Source organism: Phocoena sinus, chromosome 3, assembly GCF_008692025.1.
Source record: "Phocoena sinus isolate mPhoSin1 chromosome 3, mPhoSin1.pri, whole genome shotgun sequence".
NCBI classification, from domain to species: Eukaryota; Metazoa; Chordata; class Mammalia; order Artiodactyla; family Phocoenidae; genus Phocoena; species Phocoena sinus.
In genome coordinates, this window is record NC_045765.1 from 119,250,868 (window position 1) to 119,269,049 (window position 18,182).

The 18,182-nt window shown below is 41.8% G+C and overlaps 1 pseudogene; it reads right to left on the reverse strand.

The window, feature by feature from the left end:
* Positions 1-17,833, reverse strand: part of LOC116751088 — a 108,810-nt pseudogene extending 90,977 nt beyond the window's left edge.
* Between the last annotated feature and the right edge of the window lie 349 nt (positions 17,834-18,182).

Consider the following 18,182-nt stretch of genomic DNA (forward strand, 5'->3'; position numbering starts at 1 on the left):
TCCTTTCAAACTAAGGGATATTTAGAAGAATGTTTCAGAAAGATCTATTCTTATTTGTTGCAATTCATACTCCCTCATCATTCTCTCAGTTGTGTGGTAGCTCACTGAATCATTTTCTGCTATGTTTCAAAGGTCATTTTTTTCTCTTAGAAATGTCAGAAATTTTAGAGTACCAGATTGACACTATTACAAAGATTAAATGCTGGTATAATTTTTTTATATTTCCCTCTTCGTAGTCTTTGAGTCAGTTTTGATGATTAGAAGGGAAGGACTGTTAAAATTGCTTTCACTTCCATCTTCTACTAAACCCTTGTATTTTCAGTATTAGATGTTGTATATCTTTTCTGTTTTTCTTAATGAATCCTGTATGGACCTAAGCCTTATAGGGTATAATATCTTGGGACAATTCACCACTTTCTTTATCTGTTTAATAAGTGTGGCTTTTCATAAATTAGGTTTAATACATATGGAGCTTAACTGTGGTTATGGCAACATACTTCCCAATTTGCTCACTTTTTTCTTTCCCTCTTTGATTTTTAATGAGGCAATTATACTCTTTTTCACATATGCAGAATTCTTCTGCTGGGAATAATATTGCGACTTACTTTGCCAATAAAATTTCTGTTGCAGCAATATGGCAGGAAGTAAAGTGTTTTTTCCATAAGAATTCAGTTTTAGTTCATTTCTTGAAGGTTTCCACTGCATAAATCGAATACACTGTAATTTATATATGAATAAGAAAGCTTCTGAAATCCAATTGCAAAAGATGATGAGAGCTACTTTAACAGTGCTTTCATACAATCACTTTGTTTTAAAAATTCCTTTGCATGGTAGAGTGGTATGGGGCTAGGGGAAATGCACAGGTGAAGTAAGTTATTAAAAATAGCATTTGTGATCTATAAACCTCTCGTTTCCACCCCTTTCACTTTCTTTTAAGATCAGATATGAATTGAGGGCTCTCAGTGCTCAGCATCATAAAGAAAAGAAAAGAATACAGAAGCAGTGGGGCTGCTCTACAGTATGTCCTTCTGCAACGGTATCATCTCTTTGAATTATTAAATCTCTTATAAAAGTTTGTGAATATGGTCTTATAAAAGAATCTATGGTGTAGTAAGTCAAGACTGGATTAGGAATCAGGTGATATGGGTCTAGTACTGCCCTTGCCCTAAACCAGTTGTGTGACCTTGGGTGAGTCACTTTACTTCTCCAAGCATCTGCTTTTCAATCTGTAAAATAAGGGGGTAACATTAGGGGTCCCCAAGCTTCCTTCCTATTCTCAGACTCTGAAACACAAAGAGCCTCAGGTGTGCAATTACAAATGAGGGGTCTGCTGAAGCTCCTGAGCAGTCAAGCAGGCAGGGAGATAGAAATAGTTTCAGTAGCCGCTAGGATATGCTTAGATATTGTCCAACTAAATATTGTGGGAAAACACTTTGATCACTATGCAAACCACTAGAAACTCATTTAGTTAAATACGAGAATAGGCTTGACAATTTAAAACCAATTGTGACGGCAGTACTGCTGCCTCAGACACATGGCAGATATCACTCATCATGTCTGAGCATTGGCACTGAGCCCGTTCCTCCCACTCCCCCTCTCAACAGAGCATTCCAGAAACTGCCCCTGTCAGTGAGGGTCAGCATGTAAGATGTCACTGCTCTGCCATCCTAAACGCTAAAGAGTTACTCAATATCCACAGTAAGTTCCATTTTCAGAAACCTGAGGGAACTTGCAGTGCCCTACACTGCTTGCCAATTATTTACTGAGAAATGCCCTGCCATCTTCCTTGAAGAAACTTCACAACTGAAAATACTTGGAGAAAAACTTTGAGAAGAAATTTCTATGAAATATTCTTGGCTTATGGAATTTAGTTTATCTCTACTTTAGCTTTAGTTATAATTGATCCATTGTAAGAACATGATATTAATTCCTTCTCATGAGGATAAAACTTGAAAAAAGTGAGCAAAGAGCTTTAGAATCTTGCCCTCTGGTAGAAGCGCTGCTAGAAACTTTCTACAGAGGTTTCCTGACCTGGAGCATCTCATTACAGTGAGAAAATACAGAATGACCTAATTTCAGGACTCACTAGCATACTCCCAGCAAAAGTACACTACGAGATCCTTGGAGAAAGAGTGCATTCTTAATTGCCATTTTCCATTTATATAACAAACAAATATTCAATGTCAAAAACTAAGAGAGGGAGGGAGGGAGGGAGAAAGGGAGGGAGACAGAGAGAAATCTAAAGAGAAAGTTAAAATTGCCTATTATCCCACTATTTTTGAAAAACTGCCATTAAAAGTATTGATATGTAGGTATTTTTTAAACATCTACCTGCTAAAAAGGCCCATTTTTTTCTTAGCATTTCTCTGCTCTCAAGCACATTTCATGTGTTGGCTAAAATTTTTTGAGGTAGAGAAGATTCTTTCTCACCTAACTGAATCCCTCAAACCATAAAACTGAGACACAGCTTTTAACACTCAGGTTTGTGTCCTTTGAATTGTCAATTAGAAACAAAGATATATTTTTATTGGGAATGGGACCCAGAAACTCGAATCAGAACTAAGGAAACGTCCAGATTCATCAGTCTCCAGTTTCCTTTTTAAGCATTGCCATCTGATTCTCTCCCTTCTCCACCCATCACTTTGTATAGGATGAACACTGTTTCAGTATTTCTCTGAAGCAGAATTATGCCATTGCCTGGAGCCCAGTGACAGTGACCTGATGTTTAAATCAGCATTGTTGTAACAGTGAGCATGGAAGTGGAGGAGAATGAAGAAATAGACTGCACTTTACTACATTTTCTAGTGCTTTTTAGCCTATTGGCCCACCTGCAGGAAGGATGGAACTTGAGGAATTATGCTTGTTTACGTTAAGCAACTGTTCTAACTCATCAGCAGAGGAACATTTGGAAAGGTTCTCCTTTCCTTTGGAATGTTGGCCAGTCCTGCATCCTTCCCTCCACACGGTACGAAATGTGAACTGCTCACTAACTAGGATTTTTAGTATCCATGTGTTTTCTGAGGAGTGGCAATGTTCTTTTTACCTGTCAGGGATCTAAAACCATGTGACTGATATTCAAAGAGAACCAGAGGAAATTCCTCTTTTAGGAGAACACAACTGTCAGTGAGATAGTTAAAGAAGAAGGAACAGGGTGAGTAACATCCATTAATGGATGACCACATGCAGCCAGGACACATGTCCCATGTGAATGGGCAGAAGACTGCAGCAAGGTGCTTCTTTTCTCGCTTAAAACCCAATGACAAGGATGATGGGAGGACAGTTCTGGCAATGTTTCTACAAGAGCATGTGAAACCCCGAAACACCAGACCCAAATAAAAGAACTGCCAAACCCTAGAAAAAACCATAAGCACAGGGACTCCTAAAGCTTTCAGCAGGGCCAAAAAAGCAAAAGACTAAATCCACCAACTTGATTAAGTGAGCTATTCATCTTATGGACTGTGGTTCATAATTGTCATCCTATTACTTGGGAATCAAGGATGGATCCTGGTAGTGACCCAGTTAAAATTGAGGGGATAGAAAATTAAATTGTTGTGTCTGGTTTATCTTTTTTTTAAGTGAACAATGAAACAACTGCAAGTCATATACTGCATACTTCATGTCTTGGATCAACAAGGGAGCTATGCCAAATGTCAGATTAAATATTCCACAGCTGAAGTGTTTGCATAACTTTTTGGTGGCTACCATTTAAAGAAAGAAAAACAGTGATGGGCCTTAAAAAAAAATATTCCCTCAACTTGACATGCTCATGGTGTCCTGCCAGCAATTGCTCTCAACTTGGAAGGCGAGGCCACGCATATCTTGTCCCTCGAGGGACAGTGCCAGCTGGCAAGTGTGTCCCTGGGTTTCCATTTGCCCCAGGAGCGTGAAGCCCCACTGTGCGCCCTGAAGGCCACAGCTGCACTGCTGTACTGTTTAACCATCTCTGTTTTGGCTAAGAAGCAAGGCATTTCCAGAAAGAATCTCCTGGTTCCTGAAGTGTCCCTCATGTTTCAACAATGCGTTTGCAATGGCCACGTGCGTTTTCAGTCTGGGCTGGCTCTGTGGACCTGCCCAGGAAAGTGGAGGCAGGTCTCCTATTGAAACAAAATAATAAGTCTGGACAAATCAGCTTTATTGTCATTGGCTCTGGCATGGCCTGGATTAATTTTAGCTTTAAGTTTCTAAAGGATTGCTCAAGAGGTGACACTCTTCAATCTCAGGTTATTTGAGGGAAGAGAGGGAACTGACATATTTTAAGTGCCTACTAAGTGTCAAGGGCTTTGCATGTATGATCTCAATGACTTTTCCTAACCATCTAAGGAAGTAGTTGTTCCTCTATTCATTTTACCAATGAGGAAATGGAGGCACTGAGAGGGTCATTCCCTTGCCCAAGGTCACATAGTTAAGAGCACAGGCTGTGAAGTCCAATTGCTTTGTTTTATCCCAGACCTGCCACTTACTCTCTGTGACCTGGGGCAAGTCACTTCACCTCTATTCTCCAACTTTCTCCTCTGGAAAATGAGAATACTAATAGGAATCCTCCATCGAGAACTAAATAATGTGTGTAAAGTGATCAATACCTAAGCTGGTCAATACATTCAGCCCTTGTTACATGACAGTGCAGAGATTTCAACACACTGCAGCTCCCTTCCCTGCTGGTGCTAACGCCACCTGCTCACCAGTTTTGCTGACCAATGCCACTCTTCTCCATGGGGAAGGCTTAAGTCAACACTGATATTCAAGACCCAAAGCTGAAGGCAGATTTAACGTCCTTGTTTTAAAATTATTTTCTCTATTGAGGCAAACAAGGTCTGCAGCTCTGGCTCAGGCTCAGGCTCCTATAAGAGAAGCTCTTTCTGAAAAGGAACCCGAAAGAGAGGAGAAATGGTGGGAAGTATAGAGGCTGGAAGGCTCTATTGTCTCATCGTCCAGGCCAGGCGCTTGGATTCAGAACTAAAAGCTGAAAAATTACCATGTGATATGTTTTCTCATGACAGCTGATGTCTAGTGTATTCACTGCAGCCAAAATCAGAGCTAAACTGGTGATGCTAACTGATATCAACCATCACAGGGCCTGTCAGCCTGGCCCTCAAGCCCTGCCTGGGAGCTTCCTGGGTGCCAGGCTCTTTGCTGGGCCTTGGGATGCAAAGATGGGTAAGACATGGTCCCTGTCCTTCCAGAGTTCAGACAAGTGATCAAATGAGCCTAAACAACACAGGGACCTTGTTTTCCAGCAAGGCTGTTTAAAATCTAGATCCTCTGAAATCCATTCAGAAAGAAACACATACTTCATTAGCTGTCTGTAACCAAAAATTTCTGGAGCTTTGTGAAGAAGCTTAGGTAACTTTCTTTAATAATCCTCAGTGAAAAATCAAAATCCACAAGTAGGAGGGAGGCCCATAATGCAACCAACTCAGTTAATCCCACTTGGAAGTTTTTCCAGTCTTGCGAGAATTTCTTGGGCACCAGTTGCCCCAATAACTACCCCCAGGGACTTGGAATCAGAAGACCTAAACATAAGTTCCGGTCTCACCACTCACAAGCTGTATGATTTTAGCCCAAATCACTCAACCTATCTGAGTCATATATTTTTATCTGTAAAATGGGGAAGATAAATAATATTCAGACTACAGGTTTATTATCAGAGAGTAAATAGATTAATGTCTTTGAAAGCCTTCTTATGCAGTAAAAACTTGTAAATACTTGTTCTTGTTACTTCCATTCATACTTTCTCTTGCATTCATCTTGGAATCATTTGTATCGTATGACTTTTAGATTCTAAGTTTCTTGCTTTATAGTTTGATGTTTGTGAATATTTCGATAAAGAAAAGGTGGGAAAGAATAGCATCAGTGAGCAATTTTTCAATACCACCTCCATGAAGGACAATAGGTAAAAAGAGGGCATCTCCCACTATTTTATTTTTAAACAATTATTTGTGAATTATTTACTTTATGTCAGGTATTGTGTTAAATACTGTGTGTGTGTGTATGTGTATGTAAAATCCCACAACATTCTCATTCTCACAACAAACTCCTCAGGATATCATGATTTCCATTTTACAAATAAAGAAACTATGGTTTCAAAAGCCTAAGCAATATCCTCAAGGTCAGAAATCTAGAACCAATTGAACCGGGATGTGAATTTCTATCTGCCTAACTCCAAAGTATGGGTTCTAAACTATCCTATATCTGAAGTGATGATAATAATAATCTGAAATGGGAAAGGGGTGACTAATAATGATGTCCACTTATTATGTTTATAGGAAACTGAAATGTGATCATTTACGACTATCTTTGTGGGTTGGATAATAATTATAAATATGTACCCGTGGATAGAAATTTATGAGTTATGATCTAAGCAAAAGATGAGTGAAAAATATAAAAGACTATGTAAATATGTGGTGCTTTTATACAAGCCTCCTCTTTAGCAGGACCTCTATTTTCCCTGAACTGATCTTGAGGGTCTTATATCATTATTGACTCCTTAGCTAGAAATAATCTCATCAACTCTGAATTCCCAGAGCCTGTTAGAATATTTTTTATGACTAACATTCCTGCCTCTGGACATCTGCACTTGCTGTTTTCCCTGCCTTCAACATTATCCTCCAAGAAACCTGTTAAGCTCATCTGCTCACTTCATGGAAGTATCTGTTCAAATGTCCCTTATGAGACTGACCCTCCAGTCACATGACTTGACTAGGTCTTTTCTCATCACATTGTACAAAATAGCCAAGTCTCCCTCACCACAATTTTTCCATTGCCTTACTTTATTTTTCTTCAAAGCACTTCTTACCACTGAATATATTATTTAATATTTATGTATTTGTTTATTGACTGCTTCCATGACTCACATAAAAGCTCTGTAAGAAGGGGGAATTTTTTGTTTGCTTATTGCTGCCCCAAATCTAGCACTTGGCACATAGCAGATGCTGAATATATGTCTGTTAAACAAATGAATGAATGAATGAAGAATGAATGAATATGGCCCTTTCTCTTTTGTATCATAGCTGGTAATACATGAGTCTTACCTCACCTAGGAAACTGAACTTTTTGAGGTCAAAGTCAGTACCTGACTCATTTTTACATCTCTCTAGCTCCTAACACAGTACTCATAATTTGTTTAGTGATCGAAAATTTGCAGAGATTTTATATATGTCTCATTTGTGATCTAAGGACTCTATAATATAGGTTGGTATTTTTATCCCCATCTGTTTTAGTCAGCTTGGCCTGCTTTAACAAAATACCACAGACTAGGTGGCTTAAAAAATATACATTTATATTTCACAGTTCTGGAGGCTGGGAAGTCCAAGAATAAGATGGCAGCTGATTTGGTTTCTGCTTAGACCCCTTTTCCTGGCTTGCAGACAGCCACCTTCTCACTGAGTTCTTACATGGTGGGGTGGGGGGAGGGAGGGAGGGAGGGAGGGAGGGAGAGAGAGAGAGAGAGAGAGAGAGAGAGAGAGAGAGCGCCCTTGTCTCTTCTTATAAGGGCACTAATCCCGTTCATGAGGGCTCCACCCTTATCACCTCATCTAAACTTACCTACCAAATCCCCACCTCCAAATATCATCATATTGGGGTTAGAGCTTCAACATACGAATTTGGGGAGGACACCAACATTTGGTCTAAAACACCATCTTACAGATGAGAAACCATAAGTCAGAGAAATGTAATGATTTTTCCAAGGTCGGAGATAATGGATAAGTCAGATCTCAAGCCCAGTTCTTTTCTCTACAAGTCTAGGACTCTCTCTTTGAAGGGCCACTGCCTCTCCCTGTGTTAGGCTCATAAACAACTACTGAACCAGGAAAGAATAAATGGATACTGAAGCAGTGGTCCCTTAGAGGTACAGAGGAGACAGGAACTGTAAAAACATTTCATACAGTCAATATAATCATAGATTTCTACTTTCAGGTTTTCTTGAATATTATTTTTTAATCAAACATGGCTTTAAATTTTTATTTTGTGATAGGAAATCTATCCTCACACTGTTACCCCCTCTGCCTTCAGGTTGAAGGAATAGAGGCTCTGTAAGGTAGAATAATTTGAATAGGCCACATAGCAACTAAGTTGAGAGAGACAGGATTTGAACTCAAGCCAGGCTGTCTCTTTTTATACCTGCAAGGGAGCTCAGTTCTTAATATGGCCATTGAGAAAACACTGTGCATCCTATTTGGCTTGCTTGCTCTGGTGGGCATGGTTTAGAATAGAGTTCTCTTCTCCCACAGAAGTAGAAAAGACATAAGCCTCTGAAAACTTGAAGCTTTGGTTATTAATTCTTCCCTAAGTGCGTGTGCGTGTGTGTGTGTGTGTATACACACAAACACATATATTTGGGGGAACATCCTTAAAGGACATGCATTTTTTCCCTGGATTTGATGAGCTCTTTAATCTCCAAATACTTGTGTAATCTGTCACTAAGCCCCAGAATTCCTGGAACCCTTATATAAAGTCAACCCAGATTCCAAACTTAATGAGATTTATCCACCACTAATCTCCATATCTATTTTTAACAGAAATATCTTACTTATTTTCAAGACAGAACATGTCTCTATAACATGCCATTGCAGCAAATTCTACATCCTTGTAGATCAGAGTATAAGAGAGAATACAGGGTTAGATCTCAACCCAGAGAATGCTTTATCTTTTATGTTTTAGGTTGCACTACAGATAGAAGGAAGAACTGTGAGATTTAGACATTAAGCAGACTAATTCAAACTCAAAGCAACATTTAAATTTGTTTGCCTGGGAATGTCTGATTATGTAATTCCATTCTCTGTTCTACCCTACCATGGGCCAAAACAAACCAAAACAAAATCCTGCCTTGTTTGATGCCAATAATAAATTCACATGAAAAGCTGCCTTTCCCCGGTACCCACTATACATAAAAAATTGTGGCCTAAGCCAAGAACCTTCAGAGGAGCCACTTCAGAAGGTCTCCATCTCTGAAGCCAACAATGCCAATCCTTCTTCGGAACTGTTCATTGGAAGTGGATCCATCTCTTAAGGTTAGCTTGGGAAGAGAAACAGAAATGCTTGGAAGACAAAACAAAGATGCCTATTCTACTTTTTGCACCGACAGTATGCAGGATTTTGCCTGATTAAGAGGGTGCTAAGGACCATTAAAGCTCCAATATTCTCTGATGATCTGATTTTCCCCATATAACACACTGTTCTGCCAATCCCAATCTTATTTTCTTTCTTCACAGAAATCCAAACAACTTGACATGGAGTAGGCAGTTTAATATGATTTCCCTGTGAGTAAAATAAAATGAATTTTCTGAGGATGGAAACTGATTCACAGCAAATCAGTGCTGGAACAATCATTTTCTTCTTTGGCCTCTTATTCTGGATTCACAAGCCACACAGCACATGACACAGACAATTAGCTGTTTATCCTACTTCTGGCTGGCTTCAGAAAGTGTCAAAGTCTGTGCTAGAATAATGAAGAGAACACACGTGTGCAGCATTTCCAGAAAATCCAGAGTTCCTGGGAAATAAATGTTTTCAAACTTTAAAATGTACTAAAACAGCTTCTTATTTAAAGTGTTGACACGGTAAAGGATCCTTTTCTTTAGCAGTCACTTTGCCAGCTTTTCTATTTGGCAAGTCTAAATTTTTATAAGTGGGATTTATTTAAAGTGAGCACACCTGTGAGTAAACAAAGAGCATTAGCCTCAGGAAAGTGACATAATTCCTGGTGGACGGGCTGGAGCTGGTGTTTGGAGCCTGTGGCAGCAAGGCCATGAGGGTTCCTCACTGTCATTGCATTTAGAAGCTAAGAATCTTGGACATGACATTTCTTAAAAGCACATATTTATTGCCCCCATCTGTATATGACTACTTGCAGAGTACTTTCATCATGATACCTAAGCAAGGTAAATAGAAAATACTTTTAAAATGAAGTCTTCCCAAGAGTCATTCTTGAATGTAAGTAAAAATAAAGTGTCAAAATAGCAATTCAAAAAAAGAGGATGACTGCAAAATGTTAAGATGTAGGCATGTACTCCGAATATTTTCTGAAGTAGACAGAGACCTTTCTCTCTTCTCCATGTGCACTCTGTATTTCCAAGCCTTCATTTAACTAAGCAGGGAATGGTTGAAATAAGCTGCTTTGAATATGAAACTAATTTGGGGAGGCTACAAAAGAGTCATTTTATAATAGTACTGGATCTGATAAAATTTTAACCTCCAAGTTTTCCTGAGGGACACTGTGAGGAAGATTTTTATTAAAATCCCCAGTTTCCAAGGCTTCAAGAGACACCACTGGCAGTGTAGGGCTGTCATCAGCATCACTTTTCACTTGATAGGATGTGCGGGGTGCTTTCTGAGCCTATGCAGAACCATAATGTTAGAGACTGAATGTTTGTCCCCCAGAATTCACATGTTAGAAAACCTAACCCCCAACGTGATGGTATTAGGAGGTGGAGCCTTCGCAAGGTGATTTCATGAGGGTAGAGCCCTCATGAGTGGGACTAGTGCCTTTATGAAAGAGACCCAGAGAGCTCTGTTGTCCCTTCTACCATGTGAGGACACAGCAAAAAGACAGCCATCTATGAACCAGGAAGCGGGCTCCAACCAGACAACAAATCTGCTGGAGCCCTGAATTTGGACTTCAGCCTCCATAACTGTGAGGAATAAATGTCTGTTGTTTAAGCCCCCCAGTCTATTACAGCCTTTTGTTATAGCAGCCTGCACAAAGACACACAGTAAGCCCTGATACTGCCTGACTGCACTGCTAAGAAGCAAACTTTATAAACTTCCCCTTCCTTCTTATAAACTCCAGCATTTTACCCGCAGCACCTTGTAAGCCCATACAAATCCCTGTCACATGTTGCTTAGTTTCTTTAAAGCTATTTATAGCTCAGCTTATATCCTCCTCCGACTCCTCTTTTTTCCTCCTCATTTCATAAACTGAGTGTCATGTTTCAACTTGTGAGGCTTGTTTTAATTGTTCCCTCCATCACTCCCCATGTTAGGGATAATTTGCAGTGGTTAGAGAAAAAAATTATGCATCTGCCTAACATTTAGTGAACATCTACATGCAAAACATCGTGGAGCAGCCAAAGCTGAATCAGGGTCAGAACCAGCTCTCACATAGTTTCAATTTATAGGAAAGATAAAACATTAAAAAGTATGTTACAAGAAAAGGACGGAAGAAGCCGTTAGATGTTAGTAGCAAGTTCCAAGGAAAATGACATTTGGTCTCCCCTGGAGATCAGGAAGAGTCTCATGGAAGTCATTTTTGGACTGAGCCTTGAAATATTCTTTTTAATTTTATATGAAGCAATATATTTAATTTTTCTGACATCACAGCCCCAGCAAGTGGTTTTGTACCGAATTTAATGGAAGTTCCGTAGAACACTTTGTGTGTGGGAGCAGGAAGAAAGGGAAGTAACCACAAAATTTCAGAAAACAAAAACAAAATCCTGGATAACTGTTAGCATCTGTTCCATCCCACATTAATAAAATTCACCTGGAAATTCCGCAGAAAAGGAGACCAGAAAACAAGAGTGGAGACAAAAGAGGGCATATTGGCAAAGAAAAAGTCACCCGGGAGAAGAAAGCCACAGAGCATTTCAGGGACAGACCTCACTCTCCCTCCCCAAACCAGGAGGATGCTCAGCAGGGATGCTGAGGCTTTACTAGATCTATCTCCCCAAAATAATGCTGAGTACGCAGCACCCAAGGGAAAAGAAGGGGGGAAGGCAGGGCGTGAGCAGCCTGGGGGTGGGCATGAGGGAAAGAAGCACACTTAATGAAGGAGATGGTGAAGGGTGAAAGAGGTGGATGTGTATATCGAGAGAGACAGACAGTGATGAGGCACACTTAAACTGAAAAGCAATGTCCTAAGTTTCATTATTAAACAAAAAATAGATTTCCTTATTATTCCTACCCTACACTGAACTTAGTCTTTTTTAATTAATTGTGTGTCTGTGTGTGTGTGTTTCATTAATATTTTGCTCTTGCCTGAGAGAGGCCAGTGATTGTATTGGGTTGAGGCTCAGCATGGTTACACCTGTACCCGGAAGGATGCCCAGAGTTTCCACAAACCTGGGACCTCCCAAGCCAGGCATTCTGGGGGCTGGTTTGCCCATCATCCCCTGTGCAAAAACCCAGGTCTAGGACCCCAGGGCTGTTTATGGCCTGGGACTTCCCCTCATGGAACCATTTCAGTGTCTGGCTGGGCTTCTCAGGTGGAGTGTAGAGGACAGGTCCAACTCAGGTATGACTTCCTGCAGATCTGGGTCTGAAAAGACTGAAGACAGGCTATTCCCCAGCACAGTGATGGAGTCAGGACCACTTGGGCCCCCAGGCTTTTAAAGTGCTGAATTCTAAATTGGGTGTTAGAATGGCCAAATGTGCCTTCTCCTGGGACACCCACGTCTCCAGGAAGTTGCTCTGCCTCCACTGGGGCCATGGCAAGAAAATGATACCTGCTGTGGAAGAGACTCATCTTGGAGGGAACTCCTGCGAAAACCCCTCTGTCCTTGAGATGCCATCTCAGGCTCCTGGGACCCAAGACCCATCATAGGATTGTGTGACATCAAATCAGACCCCATTGAAACACCACGAGGAAGCATGTTGGTTCCCAAGGTAACCAAGGAGGGCATCTGGTTATAGTGAGGAGTGGCTGGGTCATTCCCATGGGGTTGAGTGTTGGCATCAGAACCTGAAATTCGAGGATTTTTATGTATTAATGCCCATTTCTGGCAGGTTATTCATTGATGAGAAGTTGAGTGAAGGAGCTGGAGGGGAGCTTGTCATCTGAGTCGATTGCCATCTTGATGGCATAATGGAATAATCAGGTAGAACTGGGACATTGCAAACTTGAACATTTAAGACACCACAATGGAGAGCAGGCTTGGGGAAGGATAGGCTCTGGAGGCGAGTTGTACTAGAGAGAAGACATCTGGATATTCACAGAAGCAGATCATCCACAGAGCAGCAGCAAACCCTACGAAGGCTGTTTAATGAAGGCAGCAGCATCTGGGCCTGCCATCAGGCCTACCATGTACAATGGAATCTGGAGGCACTTGAGGTTTCCTGAGGGTGAGCCCAGCATTGATGCCTGGACAGTACATGGTGGGAGGTTGCAGAGGGTTCAGACCAGGAGAATGCACAGGGCTTTTGCCCCAGGCCATTTCAAACTGGAGGAGCTGTGCTGAGGCTAATAGCATTTCTAGAGGGTTGAGATGTATTGGTGGCTATGACACAGCTGGCCATTAGTCCTTCTGGTGGGTCTGATTGTTTCTCTGAGATTCTGCAAACCACCGTTGCTTCCTGGACCTTGAGACACGGAAAGTATGGCCTAAAGCCCAGGACATACTCTTGCTGAGGGCGCTCACCAGATGGCAGGGGAGCCAGCTTCTGCTCAGCAGGCAGCATCTCGGAGCCACCTGAGTGCAAGTCATCATCTCCCCAGGGCACACTGAGCCTCTCGTCTTTTGAGGTGTCGTCTGAAAGTTGGATCCCTTGTTGACATTTAAGTTGACATTTCCTTTCATGACATTAAGGATCATCCCAAACTCAAATTCCCAACCAGGGCTCATCGGTGGGGAACCGTTTTTGGAAAGTTATCCTGGCAGGACTGCAGGAAAATGGGAATGTTCACTGAGAGCCTGCGATCATGCTAGTCATCTCCATGTTGGACCTTATTCCTGTTATGCTTATCCCAGGGAGGACACCTGGAAATTTCTCTGCAAGCTGCTGTTGAAGCATCTCTGCAGAGAATCTTTGGGGATTTTGGAAGCAATCCCATCAATCAAAAAGACCCCCTGGCCAGGAAAGAAGTTTCAATTATTTGGAATTTTTGACATGTTGTCTGGCCAGCTGACTCCAGAAAGACGTGGTCTGGATGCAGGGTTGGTGACATTTGCCCTTCCATTTCAGATTATCATTCCTGCAAATCCAGGAAGGCATATCTGATCCCTGGTATGTTGCAGTCGAGGGCCGTGTGCCTAAGAGCAGAGAACATGGTGCAGTCATACTCTCAGAAGATGGTTCTGCTTGCCCAGGTGCCCAGCCTTCACTAGGGGTCATCTGGTATCTAGGGAGAGGCTCTTAGAGAAATTCTAAGGTCCGTGCAGATAAACCTTTGTAACCTGGAGGGAGCGCTAGGGTACAGCCACTTTTCCCTGATACCTCTTCTTCTGTTTATTAAAAACTCCTGCTATAATTTCAGCCAAACTATCTACTCAGGAGTCATATGATCTGGGTGGTTGGGTCTTAGGGGCCCAGACAGGGAGTTCATGGAAGGTGGAATCACTTCATCTGGACAAAAGGGCACATCTCTGTATCCTGGAAGGACAAGTGGAGCCTCCACAGCTGTCTGGGACCCGGGTCCCTTACCTAAGCTTTGTTACTAAGCTACTCTGGCCTGTATCAACCCTTCTGGTTTCTTTGGAGGTTCATTTAACACTCTAGCATTCTGCATCCCTTGTGCTGCTATGAATGTCTTTTCATCAGGGGAAAGCATGTGCTAGATTTGAGAGTGTGTAAGCAGTGCTCCCGATGCTGAAGCTGCTCATGACGTAGTCTATCTGGGGTTTCTCCCAGGGTGGGGGGATCTCCACTGGACACTAGTGGAGGGAGGTGGGGAAGGAGTACATTGGGATCTGCCAGAGCCATTGTCCCTGTAGGAGACAGAGGTAACTGCTTGGTTTGGGGGCATCAGGCCTGGAGCACTACCATGTCGGAGCAGTGGAGTAGAGCTGGCAGGGCTGCCTGCAGAAGGAATCAGTTTGTTTTCTACCCCAGGATTATCTCAGGGGACATATGGGAGCAGCAGGTGTGGGTGCTGGTGCCAGAACGCACAGAGTTGGCTGCGGTGTGGTATTCGGGGAAGAATTCCAACCCTGGTTGGCTGGAGCTGGGAGAGGTTTCAGGTCATTCCAAAGGCACATATCTGCCTGTTCACAGAGGTATGCTTTTCTCTGTCTTGCTGTTAGGGATGTCATGGATGTGAAAAGGGGCAGCAGTTTCAACTTGACCCTTAGTGCAGAATCTGCAGCTTGAAAACATACACACTATTTGGTCTAATGTCTTCGGAGCAGGTGTGGGTTTGGATAATAGCCTGGCTGTGGAAAGGTCTGGAAGAGCTGTGGGTTGTGTAATATGATGGGGTCATCAGTGGGTTGTGCACTGGGAATCCTGGGACTTTAGTGGTCAGCAGAATTCCATTCTTCAGTCCCAGGAGCTCTGACCAAAGCAGTGAGGCGGCGAGGGACGGGGAATACCTTGCTCCCTTGGCACCATCTGCAGCCCCATTCTTCAGGTCCAGGCTCCCATCAGGCCAAAGGAGTGCTTACAGTGTATGGCTCCCACTCTTGGAGTCATTAAGAGGGGGGACTAGGATTGACTGGCCAGCCCCCTTGTTTTCTCTGCCTGGAGAATTTGAAAGGCAGGTGGGGATTCCCAGATGGGGTCATCACTGTAAGGGAAGGCCATCATCTCCTGCTTTGACTTGGACTTTGACTCTTTTTTTTTTTTAACATCTTTATCGGAGTACAATTGCTTCACAATGGTGTGCTAGTTTCTGCTCTATAACAAAGTGAATCAGCTTTACATATACATATATCCCCATATCTTGTCCCTCTAACGTCTCCCTCCTACCCTCACTGTCCCACCCCTCTAGATGGACAAAAGCACAGAGCTGATCTCCCTGTGCTATGCAGCTGCTTCCCACTAGCTATCTATTTTACATTTGGTAGTGTATATATGTCCATGCCACTCTCTCACTTCGTCCCAGCTTACCCTTCCCCCTCCCTGTGTCCTCAAGTCCATTCTCTACATCTGTGTCTTTATTCCTGTCCTGCCCCTAGGTTCTTCAGAACCATTTTTTGGTTTGTTATTTTAGATTCCATATGTGTTAGCATACGGTATTTGTTTTTCTCTTTCTGATTTACTTCACTCTGTATGACAGACTCTAGGTCCATCCACCTCACTACAAGTAACTCAATTTTGTTTCTTCTTATGGCTGAGAATATTCCATTGTATATATGTGCCACATCTTCTTTATCCATTCATCTGTCGATGGACGCATAGGTTGGTTCCATGTCCTGGCTATTGTAAAAAGAGCTGCGATGAAAAGATACTTGATACGATTTCAATTTTCTTAAATTTACCAAGGCTTGATTTGTGACCCAAGATATGATCTATCCTGGAGAATGTTCCATGAGCACTTGAGAAGAAAGTGTATTCTGTTGTTTTTGGATGGAATGTCCTCTAAATATCAATTAAGTCCGTCTTGTTTAATGTATCATTTAAAGTTTGTGTTTCCTTATTTATTTTCATTTTGGATGGTTTGTCCATTGGTGAAAATGGGGTGTTAAAGTCCCCTATGATTGTGTTACTGTTGATTTCCCCTTTTATGGTTGTTAGCATTTCCCTTATGTATTGAGGTGCTCCTATGTTGGGTTCATAAATATTTACAGATGTTATATCTTCTGCTTGGATCGATCCCTTGATCATTATGTAGTGTCCTTCTTTGTCTCTTTTAATAGTCCTTATTTTAAAGTCTATTTTGTCTGATATGAGAATTGCTACTCCAGCTTTCTTTTGATTTCCATTTGCATGGAATATCTTTTTCAATCCCCTCACTTTCAGTCTGTATGTGTCCCTAGGTCTGAAGTAGGTCTCTTGTAGACAGCATATATACAGGTCTTATTTTTGTATCCTTTCAGCCAGTCTATGTCTTTTACTTGGAGCATTTAATTCATTTACATTTAAGGTAATTATCAATATGTATGTTCCTATTATTATTTTCTTAATTGTTTTGGGTTTCTTATTGTAGGTCTTTTCCTTCTCTTTTGTTTCCTGCCTAGAGAATTTCCTTTAGCATTTGTTGTAAAGCTGGTTTTGTGGTGCTGAATTCTCTTAGCTTTTGCTTGTCTGTAAAGGTTTTAATTTCTCCATCGAATCTGAATGAGATCCTTGCTGGGTAGTGTAATCTTGGTTGTAGGTTTTTCTCTTTCATCACTTTAAATATGTACTGCCGCTCCCTTCTGGCTTGTAGAGTTTCTGCTGAAAGATCAGCTGTTAACCTTATGGGTATTCCCTTGTATGTTATTTGTTGTTTTTTCCCTTGCTGCTTTTAATATTTTTTTTGTATTTAATTTTTGATAGTTTGATTAATATGTGTCTTGGCATGTTTCTCCTTGGATTTATCCTGTATGGGACTCTGTGCTTCCTGGACTTGATTAACTATTTCCTTTCCCATATTAGGGAAGTTTTCAACTATAATCACTTCAAATATTTTCTCAGTCCCTTTCTTTTTCTCTTCTTCTTCTGGGACCCCTATAATTTGAATGTTGGTACATTTAATGTTGTCCCAGAGGTCTCTGAGACTGTCCTCCATTGTTTTCATTCTTTATTCTTCTCAGTCGTAGTTATTTCCACTATTTTATCTTCCAGGTCACTTATCTGTTCTTCTGCCTCAGTTATTCTGCTATTGGTTCCTTCTAGAGAATTTTTAATTTCATTTATTGTGTTGTTCATCATTGTTTGTTGGACTTTGACTCTTTCATGGTGGAGTTCCTCCCTTTAGGGTTACTGGGCTGCACTGGTTGAATGACTGAGCCTGCAGTCACAGACAGGGACAGGCTCTCTGAGTTCTTCTTGGACCACAGCAGAAGCAATTGCTGAGTCAGTGACAGTGGCTTGCTGCTTGCTGGGTGCGTTCCTGCATGTTGGCTGCTGGTATACCTTGTTCCTCTTTGTTTTTCTGTGCTCTGGAAGTGGGTTTTACAGCTTCAGCATTCTCAGAGTGTGCTTCCTGCTGCCAGAGGAGAACCTTGCATGTTGAGGGCACACAATACACAAGGGCCACCATGCTGCTATGCTGATCCTGGAGCTCTAGGGTCTAGGAGCCATGTTCTCAAAGGCAACCCCCACCTTTCGGGAGTTCAATTTGCTCTTTAATCTACATTGGGACACAAAAGAACTTTCCAAAGATGATCTCTGCCACCTAAACTGAAGTGACTTTCTAGGTGAAAATTGGGCTGACACCAGCTAGTTCCATATTTAGTCCCTGGAGGCAGGGTGGTGGCAGGGAATGGGGAGTGGGCTTGGGTCCAGGTCCCAGCCAACTGTTTAGCTGGGTGGCAGCCTCCCCTCTTCTGTCTCCCCACTGCAGCTCTTAGAGTGTTTTAACCACTGGAAGGACCAGGTAAAGAAAGCAT